We start from the raw sequence: 15,715 nt of genomic DNA on the forward strand, positions 1-15,715 counted from the left end.
TTCCAGTGACTCAAGGCATTTCAATTACACACCACAATTTTACTTAGCTATGGATGCGGTTAATATTCACAAGAAGCTTCCAATGGAACTTCCCACGAAACTCTCCAGGACGTTTGTAATGCACATTACTGCGGCAACCTGAGGGATTTAGGCAGAGATGCTGCTGCTGATACAGCTATCAGATGATGGGCCAATACCTGGCAAAAAACGCCTGTCATTATCCAAGAATTTACTATAATACCAACAGTCCTACACCAAAAACCACAAATCACAGCAAAGTGACTTAATATCCTGCTTTTGTTCACACACTGAAAGATGTTAGCAGGAATCTAAAGAGGGAAAAGTCAGATACGTCTGTATCATTTGTGTTGTAGCAAATGGGAAGTCCACACCTTGAAGCTTTTCAGTTTCAAACATGTTCGAGTTAGAGTTTCAAATACTGATATTAATTTGTTATTTGATTTACTAGCTTATGTTTTACTAGCTAATGTTGGCTACTAGCTAATGTTTTACTAGCTTATGTTTTACTAGCTAATGTTGGCTACTAGCTTATGTTTTACTAGCTAATGCTGGCTACTAGCTAATGTTTTACTAGCTAACATTGGTTACTAGCTAATGTTTTACTAGCTAATATTGGCTACTAGCTAATGCATTACTAGCTAATGTTGGTGTCTTCATAGTAATTCTGACTGATAAATGCGTCAACTCAAACTTATTTTTAGGATGTGACTGTAACAGACCAAACTCTGGTCTGTAATATTAACTCGGCTTTGCTAATCACATAGTCAGATGCACCAGGACCATGAACATTATCGTTAACTGGAGATAAACTAGTAAGTAAAGCCTACAGCAAAATTTGTATTGTAGTGAATGGGAAGTCCTTACCATAGTTTTTGAAGCCTGAGTTTCAAACCAGTTCTACCATGGCAAATTATTTGGTTTTCCTAGCTAATGATGGCTACTACCTAATGTTTTACTACCTAATGTTTTACTAGCTAATGTCTTACAAGCTAATGTTGGTGTCTTCATAGTAATTTTGACTGATATGTGACTGCAAGCCCAAGCTCTTGTCTTCAGCCACTGCTGTGAAGATAAGAAAATAATGCTAACTTGTCTTTGCTAATCATATAGCTAGCTTACCGTTTGCTTAACGCTCTGAAATTAGTATCTCAGCATCTCAGCTAGCGGTGGTTGATAGCATAGATGAGTCGGCATGCTGATATTTACTTTACGTTACCTGACAGAATGAGCTCTACTGTTGTCATGGTAACCATTAGTGTAAATCATTGATGTTAACCAGGAAACCTTTACAGTTGCCGCTAGCTACATCTGTGTATACATGCAAATACAGCGCAACTGAAGGACGCTTCCTTTTCCCGTATCACTGAAAGGTCAGCGGCCAATCATGACTGCTCAGATAGCAGTGTGTGTGTGTGTGTGTGTGTGTGTGTGTGTGTAGGAGTGTGGGTGGATTCTGGATGGATTAGATAATGAACAAGGTGTGTGTGGGGTAATGTTTTGAAGACCTGAGGGAGTGTGTGTATGCACGTAGGCACACACACTCACTCTCACATGTACTGTACACACACACACACACACACACACAAACAGTCTGTCTCTCTCTATGCCCTCACAGGGACCTGAAGCAATGATATTATCAGTCATATAGTCAAGGACATCAGCCAAGAACACACACACGCATACACACACACAGAAAAACCCACACAGAACAACAAGCAACACACAAAAACACACACACATACACACACACACACACACACACACACAGCGGTGCCAAATCAACCGTATGACTTCACTCTACATTTTATCATTACTTTCTAAGCCTCCTTATCCCTGCTTTATTAGCTCTTCTCCTCCGTCCTCCTCCCTCGCTCCCTCCTCCATCTCTCCATTAACCTCTCCTCTTCCCTCTGTCCTTCCCTCCCTCCCTCATTTCACCCTCATCCCTCCATCCCCCAGTTTCTTCCTACCTAAGGGACATGAGGTAGACCGGGTGTCCAAAAAAAGACTGTTGGGGGATGAACAACTCTGTGAAAAGAAGGAGAGCTGGAAGAAGGGAGATAAAAGTGAGCCATAAAAGAAAAAAAGCAAATAAAATATTATGAGGAGAAACCTAAAAAACAGAGAGCAAGAGAGAGACGCTGACAGAGAGAGAGAGAGAGAAGAGAGAGAGAGTAAGCAAAAGAGATAAGAGAGACACTCAGTAACGGAGGCAAAGGCAGAGAAAGGGCAAGAGATAAGAGAGGCAGGGAGAGAGGAAAAGAGAGAGAGCAGATGGTTTTCCATCCAAGTATGTTTATACAAACTATGCCGTATCGAATTAGAAAAGCTAAATTTGATCACAATTTTTCCCCAATATCTCATACAAAGTTTTTAAGCTGGCTTCAAACGGAAAGTATCTTTGTCGATAAAGTAATTATGCGATAAATAACAATGTAAACGCATTTGTCAAATAAAGAATGACGTATAGGCTCGGTAGGAATTTCACTGCATAACAGTTCAAAAAAGTGGCTTTGGACTTTTTGAATTTTTCGTGACATTTCAAAAGTCTGCGTACAAGTTTGAGTGTTGGACAGAAACATAGCTACTGTGTGAGACAGAGAAGGACAGAGAGAGAGAGAGAGAGAGAGAGAGAGAGAGAGAGAGAGAGAGAGTTAATAGAGAGATAGTAGCAGCAGCAGTAATATATATTTGCCATCGAGTCCCAGAGGAGCTGACCTTTCTGACCAGAGTATTGGAAAGAAATTAAGAGGAGAGGAGAGGAGAGGAGAGGAGAGAAAAGGAAAGGAGAGGAGAGGAGAGGAGAGGGGAGAGAAGAGAAGAGAAAAGAGAAGAGAAGAAAAGAGAGGAGAGGTGAGGAGAGGAGCGGAGAGAGGAGAAGAGAGGAGAGGAGAGGAGAGGAGAGGAGAGATTATTGGAGGAGAAAGAGGGATGGGAAAGGGCAGGAGGAGAAAAGAAAAGGGTGGGAGGGAAGAGAAATGGGCATGGAACGCAGAGGGGAGAGAAAGAAAGAAGCATGATCGCAATGCAGGGATGAGAGAAGGACGAGGTAAGAGGGGAGAGAGAGATGAGGGAGGAGGAGAGAAGGAGAGAAGAGAAGACAAATTGCCAAGTATGAGAGGAATGAGAGAGGAAGCGAGCAAGAGAGAAAGAAAGAGAGAGTGATATTAATTTAAGTGGAGAGAGGGATGACAGACAAGGACAGAAGAGGATAAGACCAGGGTGTGTGTGTGTGCGTGTGTGTGTGTGTGTGTGTGTGTGTGTGTGTGTGTGTGTGTGACAGAGTAGTATATGAAAAGGCCATATGTAAAAAGCAGCATCCCTCTGCTGCTTGGCTGCCTCCACTGTCTGCCAGCCAGCGCAAATAAATAATGCAATGGAGCAAGGAGCCGTGTGTGTGTGTGTGTGTGTGTGTGTGTGAGAGTGATTGAGAGTGTGTGTGTGTGTGTGTGTGTATGAGTTTGTACATATGACTGTGTAAGTGAGTGCGTTCATGTTTGTGTGTGTACAAGTGTGTGTGTGCATGTTTATGTACGCCGCTGTATGTGTGTTTACAACTGTGTGTGTGTGTGTGTGTATGTGAGAGTGTGTGTGCGTGTATAGTACTACTGTGTGAATGTATATGTGCGTGTGTGTGTGTGTGTGTGTGTGTGTGCATGTGACTGTGTGTTTGTGTGAGTGTGTGCAACTGCGTGCTTGTGCTTCTGTGAAGTTGTGTGTGTTTGAGTGTATGGGTATTCAACTGTGTGTGCGTGTGTGTGTGTGTGTGTGTGTGTGTGTGTGTGTGTGTGTGTGTGTGTGTGTGTGTGTGCGTGCCAGACAGTGAGCCAAGGCCATGATGAATCTTCCCTTCCCCTTCAGCAATAAGAGGGGAGGACAGACAGAGACTGAGGGCGATCCACTCCTCCTTAATCTCTCTCTCTCTCTATCACTTTTTCTTTCTTCCTCCTCTTCCATCTACATTCTCTCTGTTCTGCTTTATACTTCCCTACGCCTCTCCTTCTCTCCTTTCACCTATTAGTGTTGTTTTTTTCTCTCCTCCTTTCCCTATCTGTGGAGAGAAGAGGAAAGAAGGAGAGGTGAAGGGAAGAGACGAGGGAAGAGGAGAGAAAATGAGCAGACAAGGTGATAGGAGGAGAGGAGAGGAGAGGAGAGGAGAGGAGAGGAGAGGAGAGGAGAGGAGAGTGTCTCAGTATATCAGTTTTATTACTGTGTGTTTGTACAGGACCGACTGCGGCTAATTAATGTCTAGGAAACACTATTACAAGCTCCCACAGTTTTATGTTCTCCTGCCCTGTTTCTCTCTCTCTCTTTCTCTCTCTCTCTCTCTCTCCATTTCCATTCTCTTTCCCCTCTCACTCTCTCTCTCTTTTTGTGACACACACTTGGGAGTCGCCCGGCCTCGGTGATAGATGGCAGGCAGACAGATGGAAAAGGAGCAATATCAAAAGAACAGGCAGATAGACCGAGACACACAGGTAGACAGGCAGAGGGGAGAGTCAGACAGGTAGAGGGCCGCGGGTAGAAAAACTGGAAAACAGACAGACAGACAGACAGACAGACAGACAGACAGACAGGCAGACAGGCAGACAGACAGACAGTCACCAGGCAAAATGTATGCAAACTTTAGAAAATGTTGCAAAGTTAGGTGTGTTTCCTTTAGCTGGGCTGAAGCGAATAAATCAGCTTCTAGGATTTTTTTTTTAAATGCCAAAAAGATTTCCCATTTCAATCAAGAGTAAAAACTTTTTTCTGATAATGAGGAAATAATATTGGATTTTGACATTTCCATTTCAGCTTTCCGAATTTGATCAATCGTAATTTGCGAAAAGACACATTCATGGATGGAAACCCAGCTAGTTAGTCAGAGGAACAGAAAGAGTGAATGCAGGTACAGACAGAGAGACAGGTAGGTAGACAGACAGGACATTCCCCATGTGAGCTGACTCGCTAACACTAACTCAGCAGTACTGAGAGAGCAGGGACACACACACACACACACACACACACACACACACACACACACACCTTTCTCTCCCCAGTCAGTCAGTGGGTCGGTATGCTGTGTAGAGTTATGAGCTGTATCCATGCAGAGCTCTCATTAAGTCCAATCTAGGTCTGGACTGATGACACGAGCAGGGGGAAGGGTGTGAGTGTGTGTGTGTGTGTGTGTGTGTGTGTGTGTGTGTGTGTGTGTGTGTGTGTGTGGGGAGAGGGGGGAAGTTGCCATCCTGACAGGCATTAATAATCACACCCAGAAACCCTGGCATACATGGGGATCATCCAGTGCTCTCTGTGTAAAGACTCCTGTCTGCAACCATCAATCCAACTCAAGGATCTATCAGGAATCAGTCGATAGATGATGTCTGTTACCAACACAGGCCGTATTGATTAGTAATGACTGGGATCACTGATGCAGCTATACTAATGCTGTTACTACTACTACTACTACTACTACTACTACTACTACTACTGCAACTGCTATTACTACTACTACTACTACTGCAACTGCTATTACTACTACTACAACTATTACTACTACTGCTACTACTACTAATACTACTACAACTATTACTGCTACTGCCACTACTACAACAACTACTACTACTACAACTATTACGAGTACTACTACTGCTGCTGCTACTACTACTTCTTCTGCTGCTGCTAATACTACTACTACTGCTGCTGCTACTAATACTACTATTACCACAACTGTTGTTATTACTGCTGCCACTAGTACTAGTACTCCTGCTGATACTACTATAAGTACTACTGCTGCTATGACAGGATTTAATCTGCTGCTACTTATAGTACTACTCTTGCTGCTACAAATACTACTACTACTACTACTGCTGCTACTACTACGACTACAGTACTACTGCTGATGCTGCTGCTACCAATACTGCTGCCACTACTGCTACCACTAGTACTGCTGCCACTACTACTTGTAGTACTACTGCTGCTGCCACTACTAGTACTACTATGCCACTTCTGCTACTTCCACTACTATTAATAATATAGTCATTATATACTTGCTCAGTACTGGTGGGCCACAACAGCAACAAGAAACTGCCACTACTTGTAGATTATGTTATATTATTCCGAGATACAAAAAAGAAATCAGACTTTTTCCCAGCTGACGTGGGGATTCGAACCCAGCGACCTTCCAGTCACAGCGCTAACCTGCCTCTCTGAAGTCTCTAATTAAACCTGTCTGTCTGCTGTATGAAGCAGTCTGTCTGTCTCCCTTCTGCTGTGGACTGACTCCTATCTCTGACCATCTGCAGAGCGGTGATAGATTAGCGCTGTCTGCTTCCCCCCGGAGCCGAACCGAGCAGAAACCACAGAGGATGATGAGGAGGATGACTGTTGAAAGCTGACATTTCCAAACCAGGAAACACACACACACACACACACATGCACACGCCCACTGATACACACACAGATAGAGAGAGACACACACAGACAGATACGCAACTCCAGATACATACACACACTGACAGGTACACATAAACACAAAAGCAGGAACACACGTTTGAACACACACCCAGACGCAAACACACACACAGATATACTGTACGGACACACACACACACACACACACACACACACAACACGTACACACAGATACACACAGGAGAAGAAACTCACACACTCACACCCACTTAGACACACATTTCATATACAGTATGCACACATACATTGACACACAGACAGACATACACATGCATGCATACATGCTTGCTTATACACACACACACACACACACTCACACACACACACACACACACACACGGGTACACACCCACCCACCTACACTCACAATAGACCATGTTATTATGGTGCTGCTGAGCCAGTTTCCTAGCACTGACAAAGTGTTTTAAGAGGCTTTAAAGGCCAGCTGACATCAAACACCGAACTGACATTTGACTCACCGGTTATCTTGGACAATAATCAGCCTTGTTCACGCATGACTTTGAAACGCAAGGGAACAATGAGAGAGAGGATGTCCTGCCCTTCACTTATCATCTCACTGTTATTATTATTACACTACTAAAATCTGAGAGGGCGTTCTTTACTGTGATTATGGGAGCGACCCTAATGCGACAGTTATCAGCGCCCCATGAGGTGTCAAGTACCCATAAGGGCGGCGGGGCGGCGGGGCGAGTGTGCCTGAAACTAACTACTGTAAAACACAGTGGTCAATTTTATCTGTTTAGTCCTCCAGACACGCTTTACAGCAAATAAAACCAATTCACAGCAAATATCAGCTGATGTCGACAACAAGGAACAGAGGGTTTAGCGCGAGGGTTAAGTGACATTTTGGTATTGAAAAGCTCTTTTTGAGCTCTATCTGTTGATCAAAACAACACATTTGTAACCATAAACAAAATCAAAATAAAGGGAAAAATCCAAAAGACTCGAGGGAAAACCCTAGAGCAAATTTAGTGAAAACAAACAAACTTTTTGATAGCTTTTTATCAAACATCATTTTTATGAATCTTAATGTCTGTAAAAGTATGAATGGTTCCTATGTTAGGTTGTGAATAAAACACATGCAGTCGTTTAAAGTTTTGTTTTTGCTCTGCTACGAAATTAGGAAAAGGTCATCTATGCCTCTTTCACTCTAAACCCTCAAATTAAACCTTTGCATAAAACCGAGTCTACAAAACGTGTATTTAGAGGAGATTCGCCAAGCCGAAGCTCCTCAAGCAGGTCTGTCTGGGGACTTCTAAGGGAAAGGCCTAATCAATAATGGCAAAGGTATAATCAATAATTATGCTGCATTCACATTGTGGCAGTATGCAATAGACAGCAAACTGCATGTTCATTGTTTTCAATAGGAGAACGATGGGAATCTCAGCCACTGCCACCTGAGCTTGGCGACAAAAGTTGAATTTTCCCAACTTTTGGCGCCGATCGTGGCGGCGAAGACAAACGGGATGTTGAAGTCTAGCAAAATGGACACACATGCACATGTCACGTGCTCGTCTGGTCGCCTCTTCCAATAAAGATAAAGAAGTGAATGAGCTAGAGCTTTCCTTGTTCTTTTCTCTGTCCATTCTGGAGTCCCGTCGGGTTTTATAGTGCGAGTACAGCTCTTTTTTTCAGGCCACAGTGTAAACAAACACAGCCTTTAGGTCTAAACTGTGGAAAAGCCAAAAGATGACGTAGGAGAGAAAAACATCTGTGAGCTAGCCAGAGGTTTTACTGTTCATGATGTTGTCAATTGTGTAATCTTGTACTTGGTGGGACCTTTTATCCCCAGTGCCTTACTGTACGATGAGTTCAAGTTTACAGAATGGGCCGTTCTCTACCTGGGTCTCTGCAGGTTTCAGAAAGCCAAAATAAAGTCTTTTAACGCTACCTGGAATGGACTTTAAGACCAATTAAAAAATCAAAATAAAGAAACAAAACTTGCCAATGGCCATAACGTAACTAATCAAAGTTCAGAAACTAGAAATGGGCAGTAAAAGAAAAAGGACAACAGGAAATTAATTGTTAAAGGCCATGAAGTCAAATTTTGTTTAATAAAGCAGACATGATGGAAAAACAATGTTCTGCATGTTGTACTACTGAGCCTGTTCTGTATTAATCAGAGGAGTGGACATGCAACACAAACAATGTGTCATTTCATGGTGAAAAAAAAATGCAACACTTCCAATAATTAAGACTTTTTAAGGACCTAAATTTAGGAAACGTAAGACTTTTCCAGACCTTTGAAGGACCCGTGGATACTCTGTCCATCCCACTGAGCTACACGGGGAGTCGAACCCCTTGAGACCCCCTGGCGGTGTTAGTGCCATGCTGTACCGACTGAACCAGGACTACACAGATACTAGTCATGAAGGTTTATAATAGCCACTTTGTACTGTACAGACAGGTAATAAAAGCTGCGTCGACAGCAGTGTACAGTAAGTCAGACCTCGTCTCAGTATTTCAGATGAAGGCCTAACTGGGGTCGAGGCTAAACAAAAACAGCTTTGGACTTTAGCATAAAGGATTGAAAGGATTCCAATCTACATACAACTTTCCAATGCTGCCGGAGAGAAAAGTGAAGAAAAGAAACTTAGAAACCAGAGAGGCATCAAATAGATAGAAAGCAGGTGAAAGGTGAGGAGAAAGGATTGATAAGAAGTGAAGAAAAAGCAGGTGAATAGAAGCAAGCAGACAAGAAATAGAAAGAGGGAGAAGTTGAGAAAGTAATGAAGAGCAGAGAGGAGAGGAGAAGAGAGGAGACGAGAGGGAAGTAGAGAGGAGGAGAAGAGATGAAAAACGAGAGTAGAAGAAAGGAAACAAGGAAAGGAAAGGAAAGGAGAGGAGAGGAGGGGAGAGGAGAAGAGGAGACACACACCTCCTCTTCTTCTTCCTCTCTTCCTCTCCTCCTCCTCCTCCTCTCTGGGTGTCATGGCTACCTGGCTCTCCTCAGTGCGTCATGGCAGATGTCGACTCACAGAGAGAGGAAGCTAATTTTAGCAGCCACATCACAGCACAGGGCCGGGCTCTAATGATTGGCTGTTTGGAAGGTCCACAGGAGTCGGGAAGAGGCGTGTGTGTATGTGTGTGTGTTTGTATGTGTGTGTGTGTGTGTGTGTGAGAGAGAGAGACAGAGAGACAGAAAGAGAGCGAGAGTGTGAGTAAGCGTTTAAGAAACAGAGTGAGAAGTAGATAGAGAAAGAGAGAAAGGGGGCTTGAGAGAGAGAGAGAGAGAGAGAGAGAGAGGGGAGGTGTGTGTGTGTGTGTGTGTGCGTGCGTGCGTGTGTGTGTGTAAGTGAGTAAGAGAGAGAGAGAAAGTGAGACGCAGAGAGAGACAGAAAGATGGTTTGGTGTGAGTGTGTGTGTGTGTGTGTGTGCGCGCGAGTGTGTGTGTGTGTGTGGTCAGTGCATTAGCCCAGTGACTCACAGCCAACGAGAGAGATGTTTAGTGATTTCAGTGTGTGTGCATGTACACACACACACACACACACTTCTGTTGCCTTTCCCCCCCAAGCAGACAGACACCCTGGGCATCTAGAGCAACCACTCCCAAAGCCACTCCCTAGCCACAGACACACACACACACACACACACACACACTCTAACCTGGACTGAGACAGGCAGCCGTTACTTTGAGACCACAAACATTCGTAATGAATTGAACTAGTTATAAACTTGGTTGGGTGACTCAAACTCTTCTACAAGTGCACACACTTGTAGATGGAAATGCATGTAGGTGAGTGTGTTCACTCACACACACACACACACACACACACACACACACACACACACACACACACACAAATTTCAATCAATTCTTTTACTTCTGAATCTCCTCCCAGCCAGTTTGTTTTCTAGTGCGGTACCAATGTTTTCCCATGTTCGTCTTTATCACAGGGCCACAGGCTCAGAAAGATGGCTGCCTCTCTCTTCTTTTTTTATTTCTCCCGGTCAAAGCACAGGAGAGAGAAGAGGAGGAGACAGAGGGAGAGGGAGAAGGAAAGCCCAGCGCAAGAAAGAGGGAAAGAAAGATAGAAGGGACAGAAAAGAAAGAAACAGGATGAAAACGAGAGAGAGAGAGAGAGAGAAAACCTCGGGCTCCTTCACCTCCTCTCCCAGCACGCCGATCCAGAGAGAGAAGACGGAGAATGAGAAAGAGGGGAGGAGAAAGACAGAAACAGAAAGACCGAGGGGAGAGATAAACAGAGAGAGAGAGAGAGAGAATACGAGAAAGAGAAAAAGAGACAGAGGTGCAAATCCAACTGGACAGCTTCCTTTCCTGATGTTCTTCCAGGAGAGGCCTTTTATTCTGGCTCTTTCATTCCTCCTCTCTCTCTCTGTTTTTCTCTCACTTTCTCTGTCTGTAAAAAAATGCGTGCGCTTTTTGGACGGTGGACGAGGCTGTCAGAGAAAGAGAGAGACTGATTGAGAGAGAAAAAGAGAGAGGGAAGAGAGGAAGAAAGGTACTTGTAGAGTAAGACAGGTCAGTTTGGGTCAGGAAAAGCCAGGTGGAAAGTACTGGGAATCAAGGCTGGGTTCTTACAGTAAAAATCCATGACATTTTCTTATCAATAAATGTCTATTTTGCTGCTCTCAATCAGAATTCAACCTCTCTCCAGTTCATGAAAACTTTCACATTTGCTGTTCTCAACACCCGGTGTCTGGTAGGTCTTTCCCGGGGAAAAATCCACTGGCGCACAGGAAGTGATGCGTTTCACGTATCTAGCAGCAGCAACAGCGGTTTGTTTGGAATAAACAGAAGAAGAACTGGGTAGTTGGCGTGAGCTGAACAGACAAAGAAAAGAGCGCCACATACAGCAACTCAAACTTCAACAACAGCAAATATAAGCTCCGCCCACACTGTTTGATTGACAGGTGATCTCTGGGATGTGCAGTGCAGAAACACCACGGGAATGAGCGCTTAGCAACAAAGGTGTCATCTCAAAGAGTTCCGCTTAAAATCAATGACAAAATCAGTCCCTTACCTCAGAAACACATTAAAACAGACTATTACTCATCATGCGGGGACCTAAAAGAGGTAGAGCTGTGGCCGACTTTTGGGTCCAGAGCCGCAGTTTGAGAAACCAGACCATACACTAAGGGTACATTTCCGCAGGCTTCCTGGATAAGCCCGCAGCACACGATCAATGCTGCTCAAAGCCCACAGATCAGCTGGAGCCTTTTAGCACAGCGCTCGCTACACTCCACATTTAAGGCCAGCAGATTTCCCCTGTGTGTGTGTGTGTGTGTGTGTGTGTGTGTGTGTGTGTGTGTGCATGTACACTACCAGTAAAAAGTTTGGACACACCTGATTGAATGCACTCCTTATCTTAAAGCCATTTTGATCTAAAGGCTTATGCTTAAATGCTTCAAATCTGTTTTTTAGACAAATATAAATAGTGAAGTTGATCCTATGTATGAATTTCTTTCCAAAGCCTTTTGCCTTTCCATCAAGGCAAAGGGTGGCAACTTTAAAGAATCTAAAATATAAGATAGTTTTGATTCGTTTAACACTTTTTTGGTCACTGCATAATTCCATTTGTGTTATTTCATAGTTTTGAACTCTTTACTATCATTCTAAAATGTGGAAAAAATAGTAAAAATACAGAACAGCGTGTGTCCAAACTTTTGACTGGTAGTGTATGTGTGTGTAAAAAAAACAACAACTTGTATTTGCAAACGGGAATGAAGAACAAGAGCTTTGTTCTGTGCTTGACTATCAAAAGCATTTCTTGAATTTATACTATGGGGTTTGAAAGTATCTAAAAATATTTAAAAAAACAAACATCAAAAACGTTACCTTACATCTGCAGCGCCAGCTTTTCATGCCACAAGCGGCGACATTTAACTCTTTGACAGCCCACCTGTGATTTTTATGTCCATTTAAAGGAAAAGCCTGAACCCTGAGGTGCCTTTCAAAAAATATTTTCTCTCTTTTCTTCTTCTGGCAGAGCTCAGATGGTGTCTTTTTCCTTGTGTGAGCGCTGCAGAATAGGCACCATGCGGGGCAAAGAGTCCGGAGGCCTGAAGGAGCCTTTTATTGCGCTCGCTACACCCTGCTTACACCCGGGATGGATGGGGGAGGCGTAAAAAGCGGCGGTAAAGGGAGTCGGCGTTATTATGCAAAAACATTATCACTCTCTAAATTGAATCACTTGCATCAACAGCCCTTACAGACTTTTACGCTTTTCAAATAACACATAAGGGATTTGATAAGAATGTGAATAGGATTTCCTCTTGCTCTTTCTACGGTTCTCACTCCCCCCCCCCCTCCTCCTTACATCTGAAATGTCACATCCGTAGCTATTAGCCTAGCTTTCGTTTTGCTCGGCTCTCAAAAGGCAGCCAGCCTACAATTTATGCACCTCATTAGCGCGAGGCGAGACAGTGAACGAGTCCTTTTGAGATTCCTCTGAACGACAGCTCCTCATCACAAGCCCTTGGCCTGAATGATGCGTGGAGCGACGCCGCGCTCCTCCACGCCAAGGGCAGGCTGATTGCCAAGTCTTCGCTCAAAGGTCACGCAATTAAGCTTTGTTCCCGCTTCAATAAGGCTTTGACTGACTGCGCTCCCCCGTTCAAACAGATGTGATTTTTGGCCTGTAGCAAGCCAGAACTCTCCCCTCCCCGCACGTTCGCAGTCATGTCTTTTGGAAAAAATGGGTCAGAGACAGAAGAAACCTTAAAGAAAACTTAAGAGGCAAAAATGATAATCCATCCCCCTTTAAATTGGGCCCACAAAGCCCAATTTAAATATCTACATCTAGAAGTTAGATGAGCGAGACCGTGACCCCAACGGCTGCTGGGTTGAATCCTCGGACTGGCTGAGGAGGTCTGGGCAGGGAAACTCTTTTCCCTCAACATCTGCCTTGAGTAAGGCGCTTAACCTCCGAACTGCTTCAGCGGAGCTTCTCCGTGGCGTTTACATGCACACTGGTAAACCAATCACAATTCCCGATTTTTCAAGTGGTCGTGTAAACAGCACAGTGCGATTTCCTTAATCGGATGAAGGCCGAGAAACCCGATTAACACAGCCAGGTTTTGCCCAAACTTTCAAATTATTCGCCGCATGTTTACCCTTAGTCTGATGTCTTTCGGTTTTTTACATCTTAACCAGATAGAGAACAACGTCCCTGGAAGCAGGAAACAACTAACAGCATGGACGCCGCTAAGACTTTTGGGCTGATGAGGAAACGTTTGTTAAACTGTTTTGCAACCGTAAGTAGTGCAAAGTAATGAGACACTGAAACCTGACCAGATGAAAATAAGCTGCAGGAAATTTGAGTTTTACGTCACTTACTCACTATGACTGAATCATGTAAACCAAGGTTATCGCATTACTAGAGTGCATGGAAATGCGTCAGTCGAATTATAGCCCAATTATATGCCCAGTTACCAGGATATTAGTGTGCATGTAAACGCGCTCAGTATAAGACTGTGGTTGTAGGCAGCTCCCAGGTGTGATTGTGTGTAACTGCATGAAAATGAAGCATAGCATGGGCTGAAAAAGAGCTCAGCAAGCCTTCCATGGATTAATAAAGATTAATAAAGACAGACAGCAAGGGAGACTTGGAGACAGGAACAAAAACACCTCATAAAATTGTAATATTATCATTGGGCAGAGTTGTAGCCTAAAGGTTAGAGAAGCGGCTCAGGGTCGCCGGTTCAAATCCACAGAATCTGTGTGGGGAAAATGAATGAGTAAGGGTGTCTTGTCACGCAACGACCGCCTTGAGATTGGAGTTGTACCGTGCAGCTCCCAGGTGTGAATGTGTGTAACTGCGTGAATATGAAGCAAGGCGTCGCCGAAAAAGAGCGCACGTGCTCAGCAAACCTTCCCTCGATAAATAAAGGTTAAAAAACTGGGTCACAGACGAGAGAGAGAGAGAGAGAGAGAGAGAGGGAGCGAGGGAGACTTAGAGGCAGGAACGATAAGCCAATTTCTCCCCACAAAGCCCAATGCAAATATCATCCTTCGTATGGCAGGCTCAGGCACTGGATCTGGTTAAATGGCATACAAGGGGCGGGGGGGGGGGGGGGAGATGTGACCTAGTTTTGGAGATGCGTGGCTGAAAAACAACCACAACAACTACATGATTAATGCTGCGTCGCATGTCTGTGTCTAGTGCGTCTTGTGCCAGCAGAATTTCCTAATAGCGAATAATGAAGTTTGTCAAACGGAAGCCGATTCGTCACCGTCGGCTCAGAAAGCACGACGAGTTTACCTGAAGTCCGGCTTTCTGAAACAAACACAGATTTTTAAGTATTTTAAGTCAATTTAATATACTTTTCTGTGACTTTCCTGAAACAATCTGACTTGTCCTGATGCACTGAACCCCGCCCACCTAGTTCTCCAGGCAGGCCAAAACAAACACTAAGAATTTGCAAATAACAGTTGACCCAAGTCTGAAGTCTTAAAAATAATACACCGACTTCTCGGCTGGCGTCACATTAACTCCCACACTAACTCTTAAGAGGTTGTGAGTCATTTTAAGTCACAACCTCTCATCAAAAGTTGCTTTATTTTAAAAAAGGAAAAATCCCCCCTCAGATCCTCCTACACTGTAATATATCATCACTCTTTGATGTTCAATGTGTTCCAGGAGTTATGTTGTTATGAATTGTTCTAATTTACTTTTCTGGTGTACCCACTTTCCCCTCAACCAGCCTCGTCCACTTCTACTTCAGTTAGTGATGTCCTACATTTCCCAGAATGCCTTTCGGCAACCCTCAGAGAACGGGCCTGAACTTGTTGCATTCAATACGCGTGCGTGGGGAGAGCAGCAGCGATAGCGTCAGCGGATCGAGAGTTTTTCCAGTTGAGAAAAAGCGAGATTTGCACCCGCTACTCAAAATGTCTCAAAATGTCTTGTGGCTGCATTGCATTCTGGTCTATTGAGGCTACTGTTGGTGGAGAAACTGGTCTCTCTGCCTCTTCTGTGATGGATTTCTCCCCGTTTGATTGTTGGACGTCGGTGGTTGTGCCTGTGCTGGATATATCCCGATGTGACGTCACATTGTCTACGCTTGGCCAGTTTGAATCAGCAGGAATGAGAAAAATACACCACCGAACGACAAAATAGGCCCAGAAACGCAAGGCACACCGACGGTAGCTGTATCAGGAACAGCGTTTAACAGTTTCAGGTTGGATTTTTCTTTTAAGTATGGAAATGACTCAGGTAACTCGAAGGAAGTGTCAACGAAACCTTGGTTTGAC

At 44.0% G+C, this 15,715-nt stretch overlaps 1 protein-coding gene across 1 annotated transcript in view; it reads right to left on the reverse strand.

The window, feature by feature from the left end:
* The window catches only part of jade2 (jade family PHD finger 2), a 193,158-nt gene that overhangs the window by 131,180 nt on the left and 46,263 nt on the right, over positions 1-15,715 (reverse strand). The gene's annotated exons all lie outside the window — the stretch shown is intronic.

This window comes from Centroberyx gerrardi, chromosome 11, assembly GCF_048128805.1.
Source record: "Centroberyx gerrardi isolate f3 chromosome 11, fCenGer3.hap1.cur.20231027, whole genome shotgun sequence".
NCBI classification, from domain to species: Eukaryota; Metazoa; Chordata; class Actinopteri; order Beryciformes; family Berycidae; genus Centroberyx; species Centroberyx gerrardi.